This window comes from Neovison vison, chromosome 1 (genome assembly GCF_020171115.1).
Source record: "Neovison vison isolate M4711 chromosome 1, ASM_NN_V1, whole genome shotgun sequence".
In the NCBI taxonomy this organism is placed as follows: domain Eukaryota; kingdom Metazoa; phylum Chordata; class Mammalia; order Carnivora; family Mustelidae; genus Neogale; species Neogale vison.
Genome location: NC_058091.1, coordinates 254,370,016 through 254,395,584, shown reverse-complemented (window position 1 = coordinate 254,395,584; position 25,569 = coordinate 254,370,016). Strand labels below are relative to the sequence as shown.

General features: G+C 46.8%; 1 long non-coding RNA gene across 1 annotated transcript in view; it reads left to right on the top strand.

Annotated features, from left to right (window-relative positions):
* Positions 1–25,569, top strand: part of LOC122892666 — a 225,782-nt gene that overhangs the window by 92,441 nt on the left and 107,772 nt on the right. Inside the window, exons 2-3 of the long non-coding RNA XR_006381438.1 lie at positions 21,041–21,120; positions 23,525–23,600. This is a non-coding gene — a long non-coding RNA (uncharacterized LOC122892666). The remainder of the gene's footprint in view (positions 1–21,040; positions 21,121–23,524; positions 23,601–25,569) is intronic.

Genomic DNA, 25,569 nt, shown 5'->3' with positions numbered 1-25,569 from the left:
TATGAAATTTTAATTTAAAAATTTTGATGAAGTGCCTCCCCTTCCAACTTCATATATGTGGAAGATATGACCGGTTTAGTATTTAATCACTTCACTGACACACTAATACCTAAAGGAGCAGGTCTAACTTAGTTCCCATTATGAAATAGCATAACTTATACATCATTTAATTCTTTTTTTTTTGCTTGTTTCTACATCTGTGTTATAGGTGAGACTTGATTCATCTTTTTCTTTTAAAAAAAACAGATCTTTACTTTCTCATAGTTTTATTATAACCCTCAAGTGAATATTTCTTTTTAAAAAATATTTATTTAGCTATTTATTTATTTTTATTATGTTATGTTTGCTTTCACTTTTTTAGGTGCATGTGTGTTTTTTCCAATCTCCATGCATGCACTTGGTGTTCTGCTTTTCTGCTTTTTGTATAGTGTCCTGATGTGATTACATACTTTTCGTAACCATTATTTAAAATATCGCAAGAATGTGTGTGTTCATTGACCTAATCAGAGGTCTAGAGAAGACAAGAAATGGCCACAGAAGGGAGGGAGCAGGACAAGCCGTCAAGGCATGGATGCAGAATGCCTGTGGGACCTCTGGACCTGCATGAAAACCGCGAAAGATGACACATCATGTCAGTGGCGCTGAGCTAGGAGGTGACAGCTGGCCAGCCAGTGCCTCATAGCATTTGGAGACTACAAACAGCTCTGTGAGGTGACAACATGTGGTGAAGACTCCATGGGGAGAAATGGCTTGTGTTCACTTGGGTCTTTTCCCTGCGTGTGTGTGGATTCCAAGAAGTCCCTGAGTTCCAGTTCTAGTCTTGTTGGCTGTGTGACCAGGGATACATCCATCCACTTCTCTGGGTATCAGTGTCCTTAACTATCTCATAGGAAGAGTAACGTGGGTAAAAATGATCGTTGCATCCATTAGGGGTGCTTTTGGCTGCAAGTGACAGCAAATCTGATTTATAAGGCATCGAGCAAGCAAGACTTTTAATTAGTTCACTGAACAAGAAGCTTGGATCTGAGTATTCCAAGGCTTGTGTAAGGGCTCAGCAGTGTCATCAGGGAACCCAGACCTCTCTTTGCAATACACCATTCTCAGGGTGTTGGCTGCAGTTCTTTTTTTTTTTTTCTTTTCTTTCTTCTTCTTCTTCTTCTTTTTTTTTTTTTTGCAGTTCTTGTTTTTGAGGACATTTTGATGACTGGGTCCATGGTGGAGTAATAGTAACCCTTCCTTCTAGTAGGTGAGTTTCAGGCAGGCTTTCTTATTCTATCTGACCAGTAGGAAGGCGCCTCTCTTTCCAGGAGGGCTCTGTATCGATCCTTGCATGACTAAGGCAGCTTCTCTGTGAAGGAGCCTTCTAGCATGAGTTGAGAACTACTTCCAAAACCATTGTTTTAGTCTGCTCTAAGACTAGCTAAGTGGGTACAGCTACACACACACACGCACACCCCATAGAACAAAGCAAATTAAAATGGAGATAACTAGAAGTGCCCGAGACCAGTATGCTCGAGTCCTCTTTCCCCTGGGCGTGTGCACTCCATCTTGGAGACCTGTGATCCATGACATTTCAGAGGTGGAGACAAATGATTGTGAACTACAAAATACAGTCTCAGTGCTTTCATTTGGCAGTTGATGTGGGGGGTGGAGGCAGGTTTAAATTTCGAAATGGTTTTTCTACTAAAATATTTTTGTAGTAGAAATTCATACACATGATAAAATTTCAAAGTCTATGGAGAAAAGTAGGAAGTAAGAGATACATCTCTTTTTTCCCTCCAGTAGTGGTATGGGTTGAAATTTGTCTCCCTCCCCCAATTTATATGTTGGAAGTCCTAACCTCTTGTATTCCAGAATGTGATCTTATTTAGAGATAGGGTCTTTATAGAGGTAATGAAATGGAAGTGAGTTCGTTAGAGTGGGTGCTAATCCAATATGACTGGTATTATTTTAAAAAGGGGAAATTTTGACTCAGAGACCCATAGATGGAAGCCTGTATGAAGAGATAGGGAGAGAAGATAGCCATGGACAAGCTGAGGAGAGAGGCCTGAAACACATCCTTCCCTCACGGCCTTCAGGCGGACTCCAGCCTGCCAGTGCCTTATTCTCAGACTTCCGGCCTCCACACTGTGGGACAATGCATTTATGCTGTTGAAGCCTCTCACTTTGTCGTACTTTGGTATGACATCCCTAGAAAATCCAAGTAATAGTTTTGTGTGTCCTTCCAAAAAAAAAAAAAAAATCTGCCTATATCCTATATCCACGTATGTGTTTTGTTTTATTCTTATTTTGTTTTATTCTAAATGATCCATAAGTGGATCATTTAATAATACATTTCTAGACGTGGGTCTCTTCACTTTCTGGTTTATTGTGCTAATCTTTTTATGTAGGTGCTTGTGGCCCCATTGAATTCCTTTTAGCAGCTGCATAGTATTCCGCAGTGTGGAGAAACCACACTTCATTTAACCACTCTCATGTTAATGGACCTGTTGTGTGCTTTGAGGAATCCTAGGAGTGCACAATGCCTGAGGCTTAAGTTCAGTCAGGTTGCTGAGAGACAGATGGAGAGCAAGTGTTCAGGACCCAGACAGTAGAGCAGGGCAAAAAACAAAGCAGCCTCGGCTTTATCCATTGCTTCTGTAACATTGACTACAGCCCATGCTCTGTACCTCAGCTGAGAGATCTTCCCGTGATGAGTCAGGGCACCGTGTTTCTATCTGCTCTTAGCTGAGTTGGGGTTTTACCGGTCTGTGTGGTTTTCTGAATTTCTTTCTTGCTCCCCAGATGCTCTGACATTGCTTTTCAGTGTGTCTGGCACCTTGAACATCATCTTGCTCGATCAGAGGGGATCCTCAAGATCCTCCTCCCCCCACTCACGTATGCGCTCTCTCTCACAAATAAATACAGTCTCTTTTTAAAAAAATGAGTTACCACAGCAAGAACATAAACTGGGAATCAGGAAACTTGGCCAGTACTCATGGGACTTTGGCAAGTGATATAATAAGAGTGAGAAAACACCGTCCGCAATTGCTGTTAGCATTTATTGACCACTTACTGTGTGCAAAGCATTGCATCTGGCATGTGTTATCCAGCTTAATGCTCACAGCAACCCTGAGCTAGACGCTGTTCCTATCTCTGTTTTGCAGAGAAGCAAAACACAAAAACAGGAACACGGCTCAGAGAGGCCAAGAGACAGCCCTGCGGTCACACAGCTGGGGAGTGGCAGTCAGGTTTTCACTCCAGGTTTGAACCACTACCATATCCCTCTGGAGACCTTGATGTCTTCCTCTGAAATGGGGAAAGTAGTTACTGAAGAGCTCCAGGCCCCTGTGGTTTTGAAGCAGGAGGTCTCTCTTAGAAGAAGTTGGGCCATCTGTAGCAAGTCGGTTGGGCACCGAGGATCATGTGTCTTCAAAGCAAAATATGCCCACCCCTGAAAGTTACAGCCATGCTGAGCAGAAGAGTTAGAAGTAAGAGTAGTAGAGAAGTTAAAACCAAAACCACAAGGAGAGATCATCTCACACATGCAGTAGGAGAGCTACTGTAAACCACAATCACCCCGACTGCCGGGAAATAAGTGTGGACAGGGACATAGGTGTGGACGAGGGCGTGGAGAGATTGGAACTCTTGTGCACTCCTGGTGGGAACATAAAGCAGTGCAGCCACTCTGAAGGATGGTATGGCCCTTTCTCAGAAAATTAAGCATGGAACCCCCACACGCTCTGACAGTCACACCCCCGGGTGTGGAGCCAACGGAACAGATGAAGAGAGACCAGCACTCGCATGTTCGTGGCAGCGCTCGTCATGATGGCCAAGATGTGGGAACAACCTTAATGTCCTTCGGTAGGTGGCTAGGTAACGACAACGTGGCACATCCATGAAATAGAATGTTATTCCGCCTCTAAAAGGATGGCCCTTCTGACACCTGCTACAACATGGGTGAACCTTGTGGTTGCGAGGCTGAAACGAAATAAGCTGGAATAAAAAAGACAAATGAGGTATGATCCCCCTCATATGAAGTACCTGGAGTAGTCAGATTCAAGAGATAGGGGAACGGTGGGGATTTCCGGGGGCTGGGGAAGGGAAGTTATTGTTTTAAATGGGTGCAGAATTGTATAAAATAGGCGCTTGGGTGGCTCGGCGAGTTAAGCCTCTGCCTTTGGCTCAGGTCATGATCCCAGGGTCCTGGGATTGAGCCCCGCATTGGGCTTCCTGCTCAGTGGGGAGCCTGCTTCTCTCTCTGCTTGTGCTCTCCTTCTCATTCTCTGACTAATAATTAAAATCTTAAAAAAAAAAATAGAATGGGTGCACAATTCTAGGTTTGCAAAATGAAATAGTTTGGAGATTCAGTATTAACGCTACTGAACTGAACAGTTAGAAATGGTTAGGATGGTAAACTCTTGTTATGGGTACTTCATTACCATTTAAGATATTAAAAAAAGAATGATGATAAGGCCTATGATCTCAGAGGGTGGCCACTGGCAGTACAGAGAGACACAAAGGTTTTGCTGGATGGAGCATCAGGAGCTTGACTCTGGGGGTGAGGGGGTGAGTCTTGTCTTGGGAGCTCTCTGAGCGAGCCCTTGGTTGTGCTGGTGGCCCAGTTGGCTGTGACAGCTGAGCAGGGAGCCCTCAAGGGCCGAGGCTGCTTTCATGCCTTACGTGAGCCCTGTGGCATCTGCACTGCCTGTATCATTTCAGGAACTTGAGGACTCCAAGTGGGGAGCCCTGACAGCTGGCCTGGGGGATGGCTGGATGGGGATGAGATGGCTCTCAATCAGTAGCCGATGGCATCTGGCCGGCTACATGCATTTGTGACATTGCATTGGAATGCGTTTTAGGGAGAGGACCCTCTGTGACAAGATAGTTTCCTTTCGTTTTGAAGGGGGCTGGTTTGATTGGTTTTTAATGCTCTAAATTTCAGAAATATCTGGTTCAGCTTTGTCATATTCCTGAACACTGAGGGAGGCAGAGATAGGAGAGGATGACATGCTCAGGCTTTTTTCCCCCCAAGAAAAATGAGAAAATTACTGAGAAAATCACAAGTGTCTGCATATACAAACAGATGCTTTGCAATATTCCCGACCAATGATGTCCTTTGCCATTGTCAAGGATTTGGAACCACCGGCTCAACAAAATGGCAGAGGTCAGCAACAGAAATTCCAATGGAGGAGCATGAGAATTCTATGCCCTTTCTTAACATTAAACAGACTTCAAAGATGCAAGGATAGAGAGGAGCAATTGCACAGGGTGCCTGATGAAGGGAGCATCCTCAGAGGGGGAGGGAAACGACCCAGCTTCACAGGCTGAAGAAACAAAAATTTATGGGCTCATACATCAAAGGTGTTCAGGATACTGTTAACTTAAGGCACAGCTGGATCCAGGTGTTCACACAAGGGCTTTAGACATCTGTCTCTTTCCATCTTTTAGCCTTGGCTTTCCTCAGTCTGTTTGGGGTGGCTTCAGCATCTCTGAGCCCAGATCTTACCAGAAAGAGCTCCTCCTCCCAAGAGGTTCCTGCAGGAGTCCCCTGGTTGGCTCTTTTGGGTCTAGCTTGGGTCATACATCCATCCCTGACCTACTCACTGTGGCCAGGGGAACATATGCTGCATAGTATGAGCCCATGCCTAGAGCCAGAGAGCAGGGACCCTTCCTAAGCCACAGGGCTGATGGGAGGTGGCTCCCCAGAGGGAGGATGGGGGCTAGTGCCAGAGGAAGGGAAAAGGGATGTGAGGCAGGCAAGCCCGGTCATTCACCACATGGGGCATGAGAGGCAGAAGTTGGGTCCATCCAGGATTCCCATTTGTTTCCTTGAGGAGTCATCACTGCCAAGTGCTGTGGGGATCTTGATGGAGTGGCTGCTCTTCTCTCTTCTGTCCTGCAAGGATGGCAGTCTACTTTTTTTAAAATAAAATATTTATCATCCTTTTTTCCAAGCTTTATTGAGCTATAATTGACATATAACATGGGGGAGGTTTTAGGTGTAGAGTGTAATGATTTGCTATACCAATGTATTGTGAAATGATTACAACTATAAGGTTAGTTAGCACATTCCTCATCTCACATAGTTACCTCTGTGTGTGTGTGTGTGTGTGTGTGTGTGTGTGTGTTTAGGAACTTTTAAAATCTATTCTCTTAGCAACTTTCAAGTATATGATACAGTATTGTTAACTCTAGTCACCACACTGTCCATCACGTCCCCAGGACCTCTTCATCTTATAACAGGAATTTGGGCCCTTTGCCCACCTTGCCCATTTCCCCTGCTCCTATCCCCTACCCCCAATAACCGCGGGTCTCTTCTCTCTTTCTATGAGTTTAGTTTTTTTAGATTACATGTATAAGATGAAATCATGTAGTACTTGTCTTTCTCTGTCTGACTTATTTCCCTTAGCAAAATGCCCTCCAGATTCATTCATGTTGTCTCAAATGGCAAGATTCCCTTCTTTTTTGTGGCTGAATAATATTCCATCTCTCTCTCTCTCTCTCTCTCTCTCTCACACACACACACACACACACACACACACACTCTCACTCACTCACATACCACATTTTCTATATTTGTTCATCTGTCAGTGGGCACTTAGGTTGTTTCCAGATTTTGGCTACTGTGAATAATGCCGCATTGAAAATGGGGGCACAGATAGCTCTTCCAAATGTTGATTTCATTTCCTTTGTATGTATACCCAGAAGCAGGATTGCTGGATCATATGATAATTCTATTTTTAAATTTTTAAGGAATCTTCATAACTATTTCCTATAGTGGCTGTACCAGTTTGGATTCCTGTAATTGGCACACAGGGGTTTTCTTTTCTCCACATCCTTGCCAACACTTATTATCTCTTGTTTTGTTTTATAACAGCCATTCTAACAGGTGTTAGGTGATATCCCAATGTTGTTTGGATTTGCATTTCTCAGGTGATCATTGATGTTGAGGACCTTTTCAATATGCCAGTTGGCCATTTGAATGTCTTCTTTGGAAAAATATCTATTCAGGTCCTTTGACCATTTTTAAAAAAAGATTTATTATTTATTTACTTGAGAGAGAGGGAGAGAGTGCACACGTGCACCAGGGGGAGGAGGAGAGGGAGATGCAGACTCCTCGCTGAGCAGGAGGGACTCAATTCCGGGACTCCAGGATCGTGACCTGAGCCGAAGGCAGATGCTTAACCAACTGAGCCACCCAGGTGCCTGCCTTTGACCTTTTCTGAATTGGATTATTAGTAACTATTGGACTGTATGATTTCTTTACATATTTTGGATATTAACTCCTTATCAGAGATGTGGTTTGCAGATATTGTCTCCATTTCCATTTGTAGCCTTTAAATTGTGTTGATTGCAGTCACCTCCTGGTTTGGGGCAATAAGGAACCTTGTGGTCAGGATGCCAGGAAGGTTGTTTTGGGGTGATGGCCATTCTGTTTGGGTTTTTCAGCATGCAGACAGCTACAGACATTTGTTTTCTTGCTCATGAGACTGGGGGTTGACTGGGTCTTATTGGGATTGACGGCTTGGCTCTAGGCTGCTGGTTGAGTCCTGGTCTCTTTGGACTAGTGGCTACTTGGGGCATGCCTTTCTAATGGTGGGTCAAACCAAACTGTGCAAATCTTGGGAGAGTTCCTCTTGTGTCACATCTACTGATATTACCTTGGCCAAAGCAAAGCACTTAGGCAAGCCCAGTGTCCGTGCATTGAGGATGTATTCTCCGTGTCACCCTGCTCAGCAAGGCCACGTGGCAGAGGGCGGGGAGAAGAAACAGGAATGACTGATCTTCCATGTGTTCCATCTGATCTTGTGTGTGATGTGCTTCCAGGTGTACCAGATGGACCCTGGTTGATGTGTCAGTCGTCCTGCCCAGAATTAGCTTCATGGCCCACCCAGTGTTTTCTGTGTCCGATGGTGATGGTGATAAGGGGGTAGTTTTGCAAGAGTTTGAGTTTCCTCCTTAAGGTCAGAATCAGGGTTGAGATGGGTACCCAGAATCTTCTCAGGTATTGCTCCACTTAGGGCGTAATGGGGTGATCTTCTCGCATAGCTGTCTGGAGTCACCTGCTGGACAGGCAGGTGATCAGGTAAAGGTCAGCTGAGGGCCGGGAGAGCCTGACCAGTGGGCTGCAGAGCATGGGGTCAAAGGTGAGCTGGGAGAGCCAAGTTGACAGCTAGGAAGCCAGTCTCCCTAATAGACCTGTCTGGAGGGGTAGGCAGAAAAAGATTGAATCAGGGCGACTGGACAGAGCCCGGGGACAGGCCAAGGCAAGAGGGTGCTGGACAGGTTGGGGGGTGGAGGGTCAAGAAAGTTCCCAAGAAACAGGAATTCTTTGCCCAGAAGGGAAGGAAGTGTTAAGATTTGAGACATGACCCATTTTTTTTTTTTAACCCCAACAAGGAAACAGTCACTGGGCAGTCAGTCTCCCCTCTGGTTCCTGCCTCAGCAAATTTCTTTAAACTGCTTAAAAATATCAATATCCACAATCACCATAAGAAGCTCTTATACCGTAAGAACACTTGCAAAGAAATAGAGTGTGGTAGTTATTTTTCGTTTTTAGCTCCTGGGGAAGGCTGAGTATTTTCCAAGATGAATGGTTACTATTGAAATAATCTTTCCAGAACTCTGAGTTTTTTCCCCTTATAATTAACTTCAGGATTGCCGAAGTGGGTTTGTTACATTTGAGTAATGGAGGCACAGAGTAGCAGCTGCACTTGCAGAAAAAAAGGGCACCGTTACTGTAAATGGGTATTTCTGTGGTGACAGAGCTGTTCTGCGTAGTCCTGTTACATATCGGGAGTCTGGGGGGCAGGGGGCAGAGGCAGAGCAGGTGGAGGGGGGAGGGGAGGGCTCTCGGAGGGCAGAGAGCAAGTTTCTGCTGCAGAGAATGTGGGGCCTTCTGCACAGCTGGGTGTCCGCAGATGGCAAGGATCACGTTTCTGGATCTGGTGTGAGCAAAGGAGGAGCAGAAAGCTTCTACTTTTCTGTGCAGTTGGAGGCTGATATTGGTACCAGATGGGTGAGAACTCACTTATTATTATTAACGATAATACCACAATCTACGAGGCACTTATGGTCCACCACAGAGTGGGTTCAGCCTGTCCATGCTTTATCTCATGACAGTAGCCCGATAAAATATGTACTGTTATTATTACCATTTCACAGATGAGAAAACCAGGGGCGACGATGGTGAAATAACCTGTTCGGGGTTATATATCCAGTAAGTGGTAGAGCAGGAATCCAAACCCAAGCGCCACTGAAGCTCACGGTGACTCGGCCAATGTAAGCCCCCAGCATGGCATGACTGTGGAAGTCCCAGGTGAGGTTTGGTGAGTGTCTCTGCATGCCCAGGGTACTGACAGGCACAGCCACTCTCCACAGGCTTAGCCAGAGAGGGCAGCCAGACTGCAAGTGGCCCCAGGCCCCTACCTGCAGAGGATCAAGGGAAGGGATTAGATTTTTCAACCCAAAAAGGAGAAGAACTGTAGAGTGGACATGGTCATTGTGTCTCCGACATCCACCATACCTTCCCCCTATTGTGTGACATCAGGGGTGGGGGGGAGGAGGTGGGGTTTGGTAGATTGACCCACAGCTTGGACGGACCCTGGGTTGATTTGTAGCTAAGTCAGTCATGGAAGTCCCAACCCCCTTGCCTCTGTGATTGTCTTAGAGATGGTGGATTTAAGACATTTCAGGCCAATGAAACACAAGGAGGGGTTTGGTAAGGGCTTCTAAGAAAGTAAGTCTGTGCTTTTTTGAGGGGGTTCAGGAAAGGGCTGGCTCTCTGTCTAAGCAGGTAGCTTAGCTGGCTGTTGGCAGCCACCCTCTAACCACAATGTCTTCCAGCCCTGGGGAGATGGCAGAGCCACTAGATCAGTCCCCCTCCCCCGCACAAGACCATGCCAACTCAGGGCTGCCCCGTAGGCAAGTCTATAAATCTCCTCATTGTTTTATCCTCATTGAAGATAAAACGTGTTTTCTTGATGCTACAGCATTTTAATTGGCATATCCCGGGTTACGAAAGGAAGATAAATTCAACGTCTGTGTTTCCAGGAAAGCAGATGAGGACTATGGGGAGCTAGGTATCTGTCTCAGTGGAAGGAGCTGCCCTGTAGTGAGTGCTCTAGCATTTGAAGCATCCAAGCTAAGGCTGGGGAATCTTCAAGAGTTTTCTCCCTCTTCCTCCCTTCCTTCCTTCCTTCCTTCCTTCCTCCTTTCCTTTCTTCCTTCCTTTCTCTTTCTATTATGTTCCGTTAGCCACTGTGTAATACATCATCAGTTTTTGATGTAGTGTTCAGTGATTGATTAGTTATGTATAACACCCAGTGCTCATCACAACACGTGCCCTCCTTAATACTCATCACCCTGATATCCCCTCCCCCACCCCTGACTCTCTGAAACCCTCAGTTTGTTTCCTGGCATCCATAGTCTCTCATGGTTCGTCTCCCTCTCTGATTTCTCCCCCTTCAGTTCCCTCCCTTCCACTATGGTCCTCCATGCTATTGCTTCTGTTCCAGATGTGAGTGAAACCATACGCTCATTGTCTTTCTCTGCTTGACTTACTTCACTTAGCATAATTCCTCCCAGTTCCACCCGTGTCGATGCAAACGGTGGGTGTTCATTCTGTATACAATGCAATATGGTCCAAGAGATTTCTAAGAGCAAGGAGACACAGGGCTACTGGTATGCTCACCACCATCAGGGTGGGGAATACTGTGCCACTTAAGAGTGGGAGCGGGACACTGAGGCAGGGGGCTGTAGGCCACTGCTGCAGGACAATGCCCTCAACTGAGGGCACCCATGTAGTTTTTCCTGCATCATCTTCAAAGAGACCAGAATTTTAAAAATCGTTTCCCCCAAAGCTCTCACATATTAAGAAGTTGAGTCAAAGTGGTGCTCATGTGATGTATATTATAGCTAACATATCGGCTGTAGGTCAAGTTGGTGGTGCAGTTGCATTGTATTTTTTTAGTTTTGGGTATGCTTTAGAGTAAAATGGGACTTTTTGTGTGATTAATGCAGCTGATACAGCAATGTCCATCATATTGGGCATGTTGTGTAAATTCTTAGCATGGCAGACTGTTATAAAGGTTTATGGTTGCGATATATTTGCTTTCCTGACATATTGAGTCCTACTTATGATTTAGTCATTGTGAGTTCCAGAGGTCAGAATGCTTCATAACCTTGCCACAGCAATATTGTTTTTGTGGGGTAGAGGGAAGCCAATCTGTTTTAGTCATTGTGCTCATTTATAAACACATTGCCTGTTCTAGGTTCCTTTCATAATCCCTTCTGGAGCTGTCATCTATGAATTTATTTGAACATTTAAAAAGCATTGACTATTTCCAGGGTGTACCACCCACATGCTGTGGATATAAGTTTATCCTAAACTTATATCTCCTGAGATGCCAGTATCTTCAGCGTCCCCCACTTTGGATTATTCTTCAGGGGCATGACAAGCACAGGATGACAAGCAGCAGTGGCCTCTGTCATTCTCACCTAATGCCCCCTTAACTTAATTTTGAATAAGTGGCTCATTTACTCTCCTCAACTGGGTCTCAAAGCAAATTGACAGTATCAGGAGATTTTGCTAAATGAAGACGGAATTAAGCAGAGACCACAGAATATATTGGTGCTACTCTGGCAGCCTTTCATGTGATGAAATGAGGGAGAACTTGGCTCCTGGCTGCCTCGCCTGGCACATGACTTTATGCAGGAGGATGGCTGAAAGGAAGGCCGTATTGCAAGCAGTGTGTTTTGGGTTGTTACTAAGTCCAGAAGGACTCAGGGTAGATAGTGGGGGTCCTTATTTGAATTCATAAAAGTAGCTTATTTTGTGATCATAGAATATGGGCACAGGGCAGGAAGAATCAGGCATGTTCTCAAATGTCTGGTATAATAGGCTTCATTTTCTTAAATTATCTCTGCTTCTGTAGAATTAGCTTTTTGAGCTCAAAGTCCCCCAGGTCACTTGCTAGCTGCCCCCAAAGCAGGCGTGTACACCCCTTTCTTATCCTAGAGCTGCAGATGGATGTCTGAGGTCTTTTCTTCTTGCCTAGTGCCAGAGCGAGACCACACAAACTGCTTAAGCTTTGCCCAAGGGGCTGGGTCCAGTGTGTGGTCCATCAGCCCCAGTGCTCTGTGTGGCCAGTTCCACACTGAAGCTCCCATTCCTGTTATACAGCTAGGAAAACGAGACTGTTTGCAACTTGAAAGCCCATCCTTGGTGAGGGATCTTGCTAGCAGAGATCTTAGAAAAATTAAAGACTTCAGCTTTTGCTCTCCAGCCCAGAGGAGCTACTCTTTGTGCATTTTGGTGCATGCTTGTCTTTCTCTCTGACTTTTTGATAACAATTGCTGGTCCTTATCGAGGGCTGACTTTGACCATGCATTCACTTTCTCTAAAGCTCCCAACCACCTTACAGGGTCTGTGTTATTCCTCCACTGGATGGACGAAGGAACTCATGCTCCAGGGAAGGAAGCACCTAGCCTAGAGTTACACTGCTTCACGGTGGCAGAAGTGGGATTTCCAATGTTGAAACTGTCTACCTATTTGCTTATACGAGATTGGAGGAGCACTTTAAAAAAGACGAGAATAAGTAGGAATGTGTTTGTTCTAAGTTCCTTGCCTATAACAGCTGGCTGGGCTTTTCATTTCTCCAGGTTTTGATGCTTTTGTAAAGGCAAGACCCATGCTTTGTTCTCTGTCCCCATAAGTGCTCCCTTGGCAGAGCAGGGAGCAGCGAGCTCTTAGGGCCCCGGGAGGTGGTGCGTTAACTCAGAGGGTTATTGACCTTTTTTTAGTGAAGGGCCTTGGGGCTGAGACCAAGGAGGCTAAGGCTCTCTACATGGTCTCAGAAAGGGGTGAATTTAGTTGTGTTGCTTCTTTGAGTATGAGGATAAACCTTGATGGACTTCCTTTTCCTGCCTCCCTCTCCCCCTCTTGCTATTCTTGTGTATATTGGCCTGTCTTACTTGAGCACCATTTTCCCCATGGTTTTAGGGATCATTTTTATTTCTTCTCTTGTAAATGATCAGTTTGTGTTTTCCAGCACCAATTCTAAGCCTACATCAGTAACACAGAGAGGTCTCTCTGTTTGACAGGCCGTATTTGCTTTCTGTCACTGGCTTCCTTTTTGGCCAGAATAATAGGCATTCTGGAAAACATGCATCTCCTAAGACCTTCTTCCTGCCTCTTCTGCTGGCATCGCTAGGTTTACTCTCCTCACATCTTTTTCATTGTTGACAAGTTCTCTTTCCCTTGGCTCATGATGGTGCACCAAGTAATTCTCTTGCCACTTAATAAGATTCTACCCATGTTGGAAAGCCCTTATCAGATGCTGTTGCCTCCATGTGGTTCTCCCTGAGTTATCCTCAGATGGGTATATCCTCATCCTTCTTCATACCCTCACACTGATTTTCTATCTTTAATCATTTTTTCTTTAAAACATGCTGTTTCTCCATATTTACCTAGTTGTAAAATTAGCACATATCCATCACAGAAAATGGAAAATGCAGAAAGGCACAAAGAAGAAAGTAAAAATTAGCAAGATAATGATAAGCTCTAGCATCGGGGGGTGTCATATGTAGGCATCTTCAAAGCTCTTCATGCGTCTTCGTCTAGCTCATTTTCACAGCTGCTCCTGGAGGGTGCTATTACCAGAATCCTGATTTTACACACGAGGAAATGATGTTCAAGGCGGTCATGACCTGTGTCTCAGATGTTATCGGGCCCCTTGTGTGACATTGGAGATCTTGCTGAACCCTGCTGAGCGGGTTCGATGGCTGGGAGAGTCGGGGAGTCCTGGGTGGAGCCCCTGGGCTTCTCCCAGTTCCTGTTCTCGACTCCATGCAGCCTGGGGTTCTGCTTGGAAGTCCAGCTGGAGACAACAATTTTCAGAGGCCACCTCTCTGTGTTACTTTCTTCCTGCTTCTCCCTGTGTGATTTCTCCTTGGGTCAGACAGAGGCTGCCACACATAAAGAGAAGCTGGTTTTAATTGTGGGAATAAAAAGCACAAGAAGTAATAACCACAGCAAACATTTATGGAGCGCTTACCATGTGCCAAACCCTGTTCTGGGAGGTGTGTGTGTGTGTGTGTGTGTGTGTGTGTGAACTCCTTTCCTCCTCACACAACAGTTGTGTTCTGGATGAAAGGACTGCAGCACAGAGAGGTTAAGAAACTTGATCGAGTTACACAGCTAGAATGCGGCGCATTTCAAGCTCAGGTGGGTTCATTACTTCTGTAACCTTACAATTAGAATGAGGATCAAGGAAGAGTCTCACGGGCCTCTCCTCACCCCAGACCACAGAGGTGTCTCTGGGCTGGAGGGAGGACTGGCAAAGAGTGGGTGTGGAGCATAGTATAAGATGGGGGACCTGACTGAGGTCATGGCAGAGAGGGGAAGGTTAGCAATGCGAGACTGTCAGAGGCAGCCTGGGAGCTGACCAGATGCCTACACGGGAGCCCCAAATGCCCTTTGTCTACTCACTCCAACATGTGGCCTCTGGGACACCTGTGGATCACCCCTCAGAACAACACTCACCTGAGCCCAGAGACTTCACCAAGTCCCATCCAAACAGCCCTGTGTGGACACCCCCGTTCTTTCAAGGTCCATCACACCTGTAGCCCCTGGAGATAGAGGGCAGGGGGTCTCGACACCCAGAGGGATGGTAGCTGTGTTCTTGAACTTGAGTAATAACAGCACTGAAACCCATTACCTCTTCTCATCTTCAGAGGACCAAATGAACACCTTTCAGGTCATGGGAAGTCAAAAATGGACAGTCTTGTGGATGAAGGGCTGGGAAGTCTTCTCAGAGACAGAAGAGCATAGCCTGGTTCTAGAATGACAGAGACAAATTCACGTGGAGGAGGAGTGAGGAAAGAGAACACACCAGTCCAAGGAGAAGGGCTGAGAGAGGGGAGCAGCTTGGCGTCCAGGGATACAGACTAATAGGACCTTCCAGAAGCTGGGCTAGGGTGGATGGTAGGCCGTATACCACCTGGGAGGGGGGTACACATTGAGGTCAGGGAGAAGTGTGGATATGAGAATCAGACAGACCTGGGTTTGAATCCTAGCTCTGCTACTAATTAGTTAGCTGATTTCTGGCATGTCACATGTCCTACCCTCATCCTACCTTCAGTTTCTTCATTTGTATAATGGAAGCTGTAATAGCTACCTGAGGAAGCCCCAAGCAGGACTTGGTGAGGTAGTGAACAGACAATGCCTAGCCCAGTGCCTGGCACATACGTAGGAATTGCATAACAAATGGTATTCATTACTCTTGCTCTGCTGGGAAAGCTCCTCGAACTGCTGCTTTGGTTTATATGTCTTCATGCAGTGTCCCCAAGCAGCGGTCCCCAAGAAGACACTTCTAGCCTCCACATCTGAAAGAAAGGGGGGGGAATCTTTGTGGCCATCAGTGGATGTTCAGCTAGAGGAAAATTATACAGTGGGCATAAAGAAAATGTGGGGATGCCATTCCTCCATCTTAATTTGCTTTTGGTTTACTTTTTATGGGAAGCTGTATTCATTTGAGTAGTTTTCCTGGAAAACACTGGAAACATATGTCTAGTTCCTTCATGCACAACAGGGACCACTTCTGGCTTCCGTCCTTGGACAGACCAGGGTTCAGGAGAGCTGTTTGTCTTGTGGTAGGGTGGGATTTGACCTAATCCTCCTCACCGCCCTCTACTCGGCCCATTTCTGGGAAATAGAAGCCAGTGGACCCATGTTGATGCTTCTCAGCCCTCAGCGCTTCACAGGACCGCCGTCCTACCCAGACCCTCCCCAGGAGCTGGCCACCCTGGCAATGAGACAGCGGCAGAGAACCCCAGATTCAGGTGAAATGATTACTGGCCAGATTGCATTAACTAGTGAGTTTTTACAACAGAATAATAAATATTCAGTTGAGTTCCGTACTCTGTTAGTGACAGCACCAAGCCAAGATAGAATTCAATGGGAAATTAGAGGGCATTGGCCCACGCCTCTCCTTGTCTCCCTCAGCATAGGCATCCACGTGAGGATCTTCTGTCTTCTAGAAAGTGTCTGTGTCTCTGTGTTCTTCAAAGTAAACCAACAAAGTTCTGCGTGTACTTGCTTCTGCAGATAGCACTGACGGCTTTAAAAAGATAAAACCAACTTTTGGTTTTCCTGCCCCTTTCCTGGCCCCATCCACCATTTTGTGGCTGTGTTCACATCTGGTGCGTGTCTCCCAGGGTGTGTGGCCAGTGCCAGGCACGTAGTTGGCATCCAATAGGGCAAAGATCATTTCCAACATCTCATTTATCTTTACTCTACTTCTTCATGCTCTGTAGCTCCTTCCCTGGTCCTCTGTCGGAGGCATCAGTGTTAAAGATCATCTAACCTGATACCCGAACCTCAATAGCCACAAATAACTCCCAGTTATTTGTAATATATAAGTACTGGTAACCATGAGCAAATAGATTATGTTATTTTTTTGCAGTTTTGGAAACAGTGAATTTCTTTTAAAAAAAACTTTGATTCCAGTCTAGCTGACATACAGTGTTACTAGTTCCAGGTGTTGAATATAGTGATTCAACAATTCTGTACATGGCTCAGTGCTCAATATAAATGTGCTTTTAATCCCCTTCAACTGTTTTACCCATCCCCCCACCTCCCCTCAAACAGATTCTTAAAATGAACTTTAAAAAAAAATGCATCTCATTTTAAAGGAAAACTTCAAGGCCTCAATGAGCTAGTTACATTTTTATAAGCTGAAAAATAAATCTGAATCCGTTGGAATGAAATAAAATTTAGGAATGTTCCTTTGCATTCCACCTGTGGAATCTGTCTCACAGTTGGCTGATACGATTATGAATGAACCTCTTCTGGTGCGGGTGAGGAAACTGAGGCCCAGTGGTATGAAGTTCCTTGCCCAAGGCCTCACAGCTAGCCAGTGGCTAAGCTTGGACTTGAACCAGATCGTCTGAGTTATTTATGCGTCTTGGCAGCCATCTATCCCTCTGATTCATGTGGTCCCACGGAAATGTTTGGAGTGCAAGCACAGCTCCAGGTGTTGTGGCAGATGCAAAGAGCACAAAGGAGGGCCTGTTCTGGTAGACTCAGAATCAGTGGGGGAGACAGTGTTCCAGCAAGCCATCTCAGTGCTGAGTTATGTGACAAGGGCTGTGATAGAGACAAGCGAAAAGGATCACGGGAGAGAGCAGCTCAGGGTCTGGGATTGGGCATCTGGATTCTCGTGCTGCTCTTATCCAGGGCTGTGGCGATGCCACTCTCCCTGCGACAAGTAACACTCAGACGCCTCTTTCCTGCCCCACAGTCCTGTCATGTGGCAGAGTGTGTAGACTAAGGGAGAGTACCACCTCGGGGATCCCTCTGACCTGAGTTCAAATTAGGTGTACACATGACTAGCTTTGTGACATAGCCACCTCTTAGCTGCGAGTTTCTGTCTGTAAGAGCTTTAAGTGGCCTGCCTGTATTTTATAGATGTGGAAAGGAAATGAAGTCATGCATGCCCTGAACATTGCCTGGCCTATCATAGGTACCCAAGAAACGAGAGTTCTTATGTATTCTAGGCAGATAGTGGCTACACGTGCCTGCCATATCCCTTCCTCACACTGAATCATGGGCACCTTTTTCCTCTTCCCACCAGTCTATCTGATAGTACAGAGTCCTGGGGCGAGGGTCTTTCAAACAGCCTCTCGTGTGATGTAGAGCCCTCCAGTCAGAGTTATGGGCATGTCCTTTGTCAAAGCACTCATCTCTCTTGCACATGCAGGTGACAGGTCGGCCCTTAAACACAACTTGGGAAGTGACTTCCCATGAACAAAAGTCGGCATAAAAACATGGTGGCCTCGTGGTCTTTGGGCCCAGCAACTGGAAGTTGGGTTGAGTCTGTCTGACTTCATTTTTGGAGGCAGACGTAGCTCCAGCATTGCCCAAATTGGGCAGTGAGGGAATTCTCATGTTCCCAACACTTTCAACAATGTCCCATTATGCTTAGTGAGTCACAGTTGGGCCCTTGTCCATGGAACAGCATGTGTCTCTCTGTAGTGAGTACAGTGCCTTGCTGTATGTTTGAACTCATTTCATAGGCTTGTCTCCACCGCGGATGTTACTTGCCTTCTCTTCTGACGGTTGCTGGAAGCTTGTTGTATCAGAGAAAGCCAGAAAAGGAAAGTGCTGGGATTCTTTCCATTGGGCAACGGGGTGGGGGTGGGGGGTGTGGGTAGTGCCCGGGAAGGAAAGTTGGGTTGAAGATGAATTAAAAGTGAAGTCTTGGCTATCTGCAGAAAGGCACTTACCTTAGTTGGCAGGTCAAAGAAAACTGTCAGGTCAACTGTGATTGTTGTGGTTAATGCTGAGGGCTTGCTTTCCCTTAACAGGCAGAGGAAGGGGCAGCAGACTATTGAAACAGCTCCCTGGGCATACCAGGGTCAAGGAGGCACTGTAGACTGTGTGCAGAGACAGCTGATTTGTTTCTTGTGTTGTTATGACGGTGACCTCGGACAATTGCATAGACAACGGAGAACCCGGGGAACACAGACTTGATTTCTAGCATTCCAAAGGGAGGGAAGAACTGCTGGCATCCACTGAGTTCTGAAAACACCGTGGCCTGTTGTTTTTTCCCACTGCCAGGCCCATGTGCCTTGGTTGTGCTGAGCATCGGCCACTTAGCAGGGCTGCGTGAAGTGGCCGATGGACAGCCCTGCTTGCACCCTCTAAGACCTCTGTGCCGTTGCAGATACCAGATTGCCCACATCCCCTTGATTCCCTGGTGAACTCCTTGTCAACTGGAAGCAGCCAGTGGAGATGGCAGTTTCTCTAGCAGGCCTCTGGACCTCCCAGCCTTTGGGTAGCTGCCTCCGGTCCCCTTGTAAGTTTGCAGCCTGTCCTGCAATACTACGACGGAGACTTAAAGCTCCTTGACAAGGTCTTTGCTGATTGCTGTGTCTTCTCAACTAGACAATGTGCTTTCTGAGAGCAGGGACCTTGGCTGTCTTACTTGCTCTCTTAATCTCAGCACACAGGATACTTCCTAGCAGGTAGAAGGTGCTCAGTAAAAGCTCAAGTGCCACAAGAAGACATGAATGAATGAGTAACTTCTGCAGGAAATGCTGTGTGTCTGGTGAGGCGTTGTCAGTTTCCAGGAGACCTGAAATTCCTGCAATTAGCCATTCTAGTGTGTTACGCTATTGTCACTACAAGGTACCCTTTATTTATTTTATTATTATTATTTTTTAAAAAGATCTTATTTCTTTATTTGACAGAGAAAAAGGGAGTGAGAGAGGGAGCACAAGTAAGGGAATGGGAGAGGGAGAAGCAGGCTTCCCGCTGAGCAGAGAGCCCGATGTGGGGCTCGATCCCAGGACCCCGGGATCATGACCTCAGCTGAAGGCAGATGCTTAATGACAGAGCCACCCAGGTGCCCCTAGAAGTGCCCTTCAGGAGTTCCATTTGTGAGCTGTTGTTATTCCTCAGTACTTAGCATGAGTGAGTTTGCAGGATTACAAGGTACCTGAGGAAATAGACTGGGCTTCGTAATGATTTTGGGGTGGAAAGAAGGCACTATAAGTGTGTGAGACAAGGGGTGAGTAAGAAAGATCTGGAATGAGGCTGTGGGGTACTACCCAAGCAGGACCCTGAACTGAGGGGCTCCTTCTGGGCATGACACCTAGGGCTGTGTCCTTGATAGGGAAGAGCACTGGGGAGGAGAAGGCAAGAGGTCAAATGTTCCTATTAGCCTGAGGCAATGCCTGGGGCAACATTACACCTGGAGACGGGGGCCAGGGAGGTGTCCCAGGTGAGCTCCTGGTCCTTGTTTCTGGTTTCTTAGACAAGGTAATTGCCAAACCCACTTCCATTCTTTTGTTTATCCATTCATTGACCTAAACCACACTGACCTCTTGTAATGTACCAGAAACTGTTCTAGTTGTTAGGGTATGGTCAAAAGCAAAATGGACAAGTCTCCTGCCCTCATGGAGCTTATGGTCTAGTTGGGGAAAAACAGATACTAAACTGTTGTGGTACCAGATAACCAGTAAGTGTCCTGAAGAGAAATGGAGCAGGGAAGGCCAGTGGTAAGCCACGAGGTGCTGCTTTAGAGAGGGCAGTCAGCGGGTCTGTGTTGAGGAGGGGGTACCAAGACAGAGAGTAAAGGAAGGGACCCTGCTATGTGGGCTGGTCACTGGTGGGAGACAAAGAGACTGAATGCCAAGTCCAGCTCCCTTGCTTTTTTTTTTTTTTTTAAAGATTTCATTTATTTATTTGACAGAGATCACAAGTAGGCAGAGAGGCAGACAGAGAGAGAGAGAGAGAGAGAGGAAGGAGCAGGCTGCCCACTGAGCAGAGAGCCCGATGTGGGGCTTGATCCCAGGACCCTGGGATCATGACCTGCGCCGAAGGCAGAGGCTTTAACCCACTGAGCCACCCAGGCACCCCAGCCAGCTCCCTTGCTTTCAACAAGCATTTAGGATTGGGGGAAATATGTTCCATTTGGAAGTAATTCTTTCATCTGAGCTGAATGGGGGCCTTTGAAAGGCAGGTGTGCTGGGCATCTTCAGCTTTGAGTTGGCATGACACTTTCCACTGAGCCTCAGGTAGCTCCTTTGTGAGGTGGAGACAGCTTAGATCCCCTTTCCGGGCTCTCTTGCAGGTTCAGTGAGCTGACTTGGTGACTGTGAGGAACCGCGCCCAAGAGTATGATCTGTACGTCTCCCCTGGGTCAGCCTTCCGGGTGCGGAAGCCCCACAGCAGTTGGTGGCCCGCTGATCCTGGGGAACTGTTGGACACCCTCCTTCATGCCCTCAAGCCTGATCCCCTGACCTGTGCCCCAGGACTCCCATTAGGGTTAGGTTCCCACAGCGTAGAGGTGAAACTGAACAGCCTTGTGACCTGGGGCACGTTACAGTCCCTATGCTGTTTCCATATCTGTAAAACAGGATCGGAGAGTACTGTTTCATGGGGTGTGAGAGAAGGGAACGGATCATGCCAAAGGGCCTGCAGCCATGCCTCCTACCACATCGCCCTAAGTAAGTGTCTGACTTTCTGCCCATTACTTCTGTACCTCCCCAGGGCCACTGGGACTTCCTGTGGAGAAGAGGCCTGTTCCGTTCATCATTGGCTCCCAGTGGCTCCGTGAGGCTCAGCAGAGGGTAGGCCTTCAGTTAATGTCTGTGGGTGTGTGGCTGGATGGGTTGGTGGGTAAGTGGGGGCAGGGAGGCTCCTTTGTATTTCTCCTTATGATCAAGGCGGTGAAAGCGGTGAAAGAAAATGTGGAGGGTGCTGACGGTAGAGTTTGGAGAAGGGGCAGAGCACGATGTAAGCTTTCCTGCAGGCATGCCTGAGGATGGAGGGAGAAGGCCCCTGACCGCCCTCAGCTGGTCCCACAGCTGACTGGGTGTGGGCTCTGTGCCCAGCGTGGAGTAACGTTATCTGTCTCTGCTCCTCACAGCCGCCCTAGGGGGCAGCAGTGGTACAGCTTCCCTCTTCCAGGCGAGGAAGCTGAGGCTTAGAGAGGTGAACTGACTTTCTTTCTTTCTTTTATTTTTTTGTTTTAATTTAATTTTATTTTTTCAGTGTTCCAAGATTCATTGTTTATGCACCACACCCAGGGCTCCATGCAATGTGTGCCCTCCTTAATACCCACTACCAGGCTCACCCAACCTCCCACCCCTCTCCCCTCCAAAACCCTCAGATTGTTTCTTAGACTTTCTTAAGGCCACACCCAGGACAGTTAATTCCAGAACCTTCGTCCTTAGCCCTGATGCTCCACTGGTGGGTCTGTTCCTCAGCCACATTATGAACAGTTCTGCTCCACAGTGCGGACCTAAAAGGACTTACTCTTCCGAAGTCCCTCTTTCATCTGAGGTGAATGGGGACCTCTGGCAGGCAAGTGTGCTAGGCATTCTCAAGTGGGGGTTGTTTACTCCACGCTCTTCTAAGGAAAATTCTATGATCTCTCCAGAGCAGTTTGGCTGAGTTCATTCCGTTCACCGGTAATGATAAAGCTGGTGTCTGGTGATGTACACCCTCAATTCAGAAATTTGATCAAAGAAATGTGAAGTTGAGAAAAAGGCGGTGAGATCTTAGAATGGAGGAAACACAGTGTTTATGGAGGGTTTACGATACACCAGCACCTTGTATATTTTCTCAGTAGTCTTTTTTTTAAAAAGTATTGATACATGCTTTATTTATCTTGTATTTTCTCAGTAGTCTTTACTCATAAGGGCTCCTCCTGAGATTGGAACTGGGTCTCTTAGGCTTCCAAACCTTACCCCTTAGACTGGGAATGAGTAGTTGGTTGTGATGAAGAGAGGGTTCCCTGAGGTTCAAAACCCTCTGGGCACACAGTGTCCTGTTAGAAGTCTGAGTGTGCGTAAGTTCGTAATTGCTATGTTTTCCAGTCAATTGACAGCTCTGTCATTTGCTGAAGCTTAGAGAATGTTGGGTTTTCTACCCACCTCCCCCTCTCAGGGGAAATTTCACTGCTCAAAAGAAATCCCAGTGTCTCGACCCAAAAGAACTGAAAGCAAGGACTCCAAGAGATATTTGTAAACCCATGTTTGTAGTAGCATTTGTCACAAGAGCAAAAGGTGGAAGCAACACGAGTGTCCATCGACCGGCGAGTGGATAAGGAGAATGTGGTACATACATTCAGCGGACGACTGTTCATCCTCAACAAGAAGGGATATTCTGACACATGCTCCTGCGTGGTTGGATCTGGAGGACATGGTGCTGGGTGACATAAGACAGACGCAGAAGGACAAATCCCGTCTGATCCTACTCACATGAAGTCCTTAGAGCAGTCACATGGGAAGAGATGGGAAGAAGGGTGATGGTTGCCAGGGCCCATGGGGAGGAAATAGGGAGCTGTTGGTTAATGAGTATAGAGTTTCATTTTCTTCATGATGAAAAGAGTTATGGAGATAGATGGAGATAGACGCAACAGTGTGCTTCATGCCACTGAGATGTACCCTTAAATATTGTTATGACAGCAAATTTTGTGTTGTGTATATTTTACCGCAATAATAACAACAAGAGCAATTCCAGGTGCTTTGGTGCAGTTTAATATTCTCTGATGGGAAGGATTTGAATTTCACTTCAAGGAACTTAACTCTTTCTGATCCTTATAAGTTAATGGGTAGGAAGTGAAGTAAGGTGGGGTTCTGTTGGGTTTCTCCAAGTAAAGCTGGTACTTGAGTAACTCCTAAATTCCTGGACATTGTTCTCATGGGTGGAGAATGTCCCACCTTCCTTCCCTTCTGTCCCCCTTCCTCCCTTCCTCCCTCCCTTCCTTCCTTCCTTCCTCCCTCCCTCTTTTCCTTTCCTCCCTCCCTCCCTCCCTCCTTCCCTTTCTTCCTTCCTTCCTGACGTGTTTATTAAATGCCTACCATGCACCATCCGCTCTGTCAGACACTGGACATAACATGTGATCTGTGCCCAAATATGCTCACATTTTCTTCCATTTTTACTATGTTTTTGTCAGTGTATATGCTGTTTTGCTCAATATTGATTCATGCTCCATTTATTTTCTATGCTTTTTTCCCCCCAAAGCAGAATTGAGCAGTCGCTTCTACTTTGACTTCTGATATTTCACGAAGGCTGAGCTGAAGGCTGCACCACCAGAAGCTTGGTGAGTGTGGGTGACTGGCCTTGGCTGGGAAGCTGCCGAGCAGTTCAAGTGGGAAGGGCCCCAGAGAGTCAAGTGAGTGCTTTCAGTTTTCAGAGTCTGGCATCGTGGGAATTTGCCCGGCGTGCTGGATGGAGAGAGGCTGACTTGGATTCTGTGGGCTTGGAAAGACAGTCAAAAGACTCTTCCTTTCCCTGAAATAGCCATGCATTTGTTTAAAGACTTGAAACGGTTCTGATGCTGGAATTTCCCGCTGTGTTTATTTTCACATCTGGGTGATGGTCTTCTGCCACTGAAGGACTTTTAATGAATCACTTCAGAGATGGCTTTTAATGTTTCCCAGATGAGAGGGGGCTGGCGCCTGTCTCTTTTCTGAGGCCTTACAGGGCAGGACTGACTTGGCTGCCTGGAGCTGTCCCTTGGGGTAGTCAGACATTTTTCGCTTTTCTGGGAAACCTGTTCCTGCAGAGCTCCTCATCACAGGGCTCTCTTTCCACGAGAGGAAGTGGGGAAAGGTGGACTGGAGTATAAATTAAAGAGATAGGCTGGTTTTAATTGGTTCCAGATGTTCTAGGTTGCGCTTGCTTCGGTAGCCACTGGCAGACAGCACCCCTCTGTGTTCCCAGGCTCTTGTCTGCTGTGGTGGGAGCTCCAGGAGCCAATGGTGGCTGGGGTGGCTTCCAGGGCACAGCTTGGAAAGCTTAGGAAGGTGTTGGCTTAGCTCAGGAGTCATTGGCTGCCAGGCATCGTTTGATGGACACCTGTTCCCAGGGCCCTCAGCAAAGGCCAGCAGTGGTCAATGTCTCTACGACCACTTTGGGTCAATGGTTTCCACTCACTCTTAGCCTGACAGATGGGCTCACTTTGTGGTCACATCCCTGCTCCGTGTCCCTCTGTCACCTCTCACTCCAACCCATACTCCATGTTGCAGCCACATTTCACACACTCTGTTCGCTGCCTTATTGTTGCCCCACCCCAGATCCTCCCTCCACTCTGCCCTGCCCAGCGCTAAGCCCCAGGGATTGGTACTTGGGGTGCATCACCTAGACTCCCCTGCCCTGCCCTCTGGCTTCCTGTTGAGCTTGGTGGCTGGGGAGCCCCATAGGCGGAAGGGAGAGAGAGGTGGTGGTATTGATTTCCTTGGCCCCCATTCTGTGGGGTCATCTCGGGCGGGCTATGTGCCTTAGATGCCTCAGATCCTCTCAAGGTGGCTCGCTGTCTTCAGATCACTGCTGCCCGCCTTCATCCTTTTGAGTCCAGGGGTGGTACAGCCCTTCGAGGCCTGCACTATCCCTTGCGGTTTCCCTGTATCTTGCCATATCTTTGTCAGTCATCTGTCTTACTGAACACTTCCTGAATTCTCTTAATTTGAGTATTCCTGCTGGCGATTAGACTGATAGATATATGGTGTCATTTTCTATACTTGAATCTTTTCCATGTTGTTTTTTCTGCCAAGAATTCTGTTCTTCGCCATGGCTGCCTATTGAACTACTCCATGTCCTTCAAAATTCCACTGAAATGTCACCTCTGGGATGACTATCTTGAGTTCCTCATAAGAGTTTATTATTGCCCCCCTCCTTGGCCTTCTATTCTCTTTGTGGTGTCAGTCTTTGTGTGTGTGTGTGTGTGTGTGTGTGTGTGTGGTGTCAGTCTTTTTTTTTTTTTTGTGGTGTCAGTCTTGTTCATAAACCCTCCATCCCCATCCTCCCTCCTTGCTAACAGACCTGTCCAGATGTTCCCCTCTTCAAAATTTTATCATGTTTAATTCCTTCAAAGTCTGATTCAGTGACTGTCTAAAGTGCTTACTTCAATGTGAGGCCCGGTATAGATGCTTACTAAATAGTAGCTCTTATCAGCCTACTTCATACTAAAGTGTGAATGGCTGTGTGGTTTAATCCCTTATCCCTCCCAGGAGCAGCTTGTGTTTATAAAGGACCTTTTAGAGTTAATATTCCCTTTAATGACTCTAAAT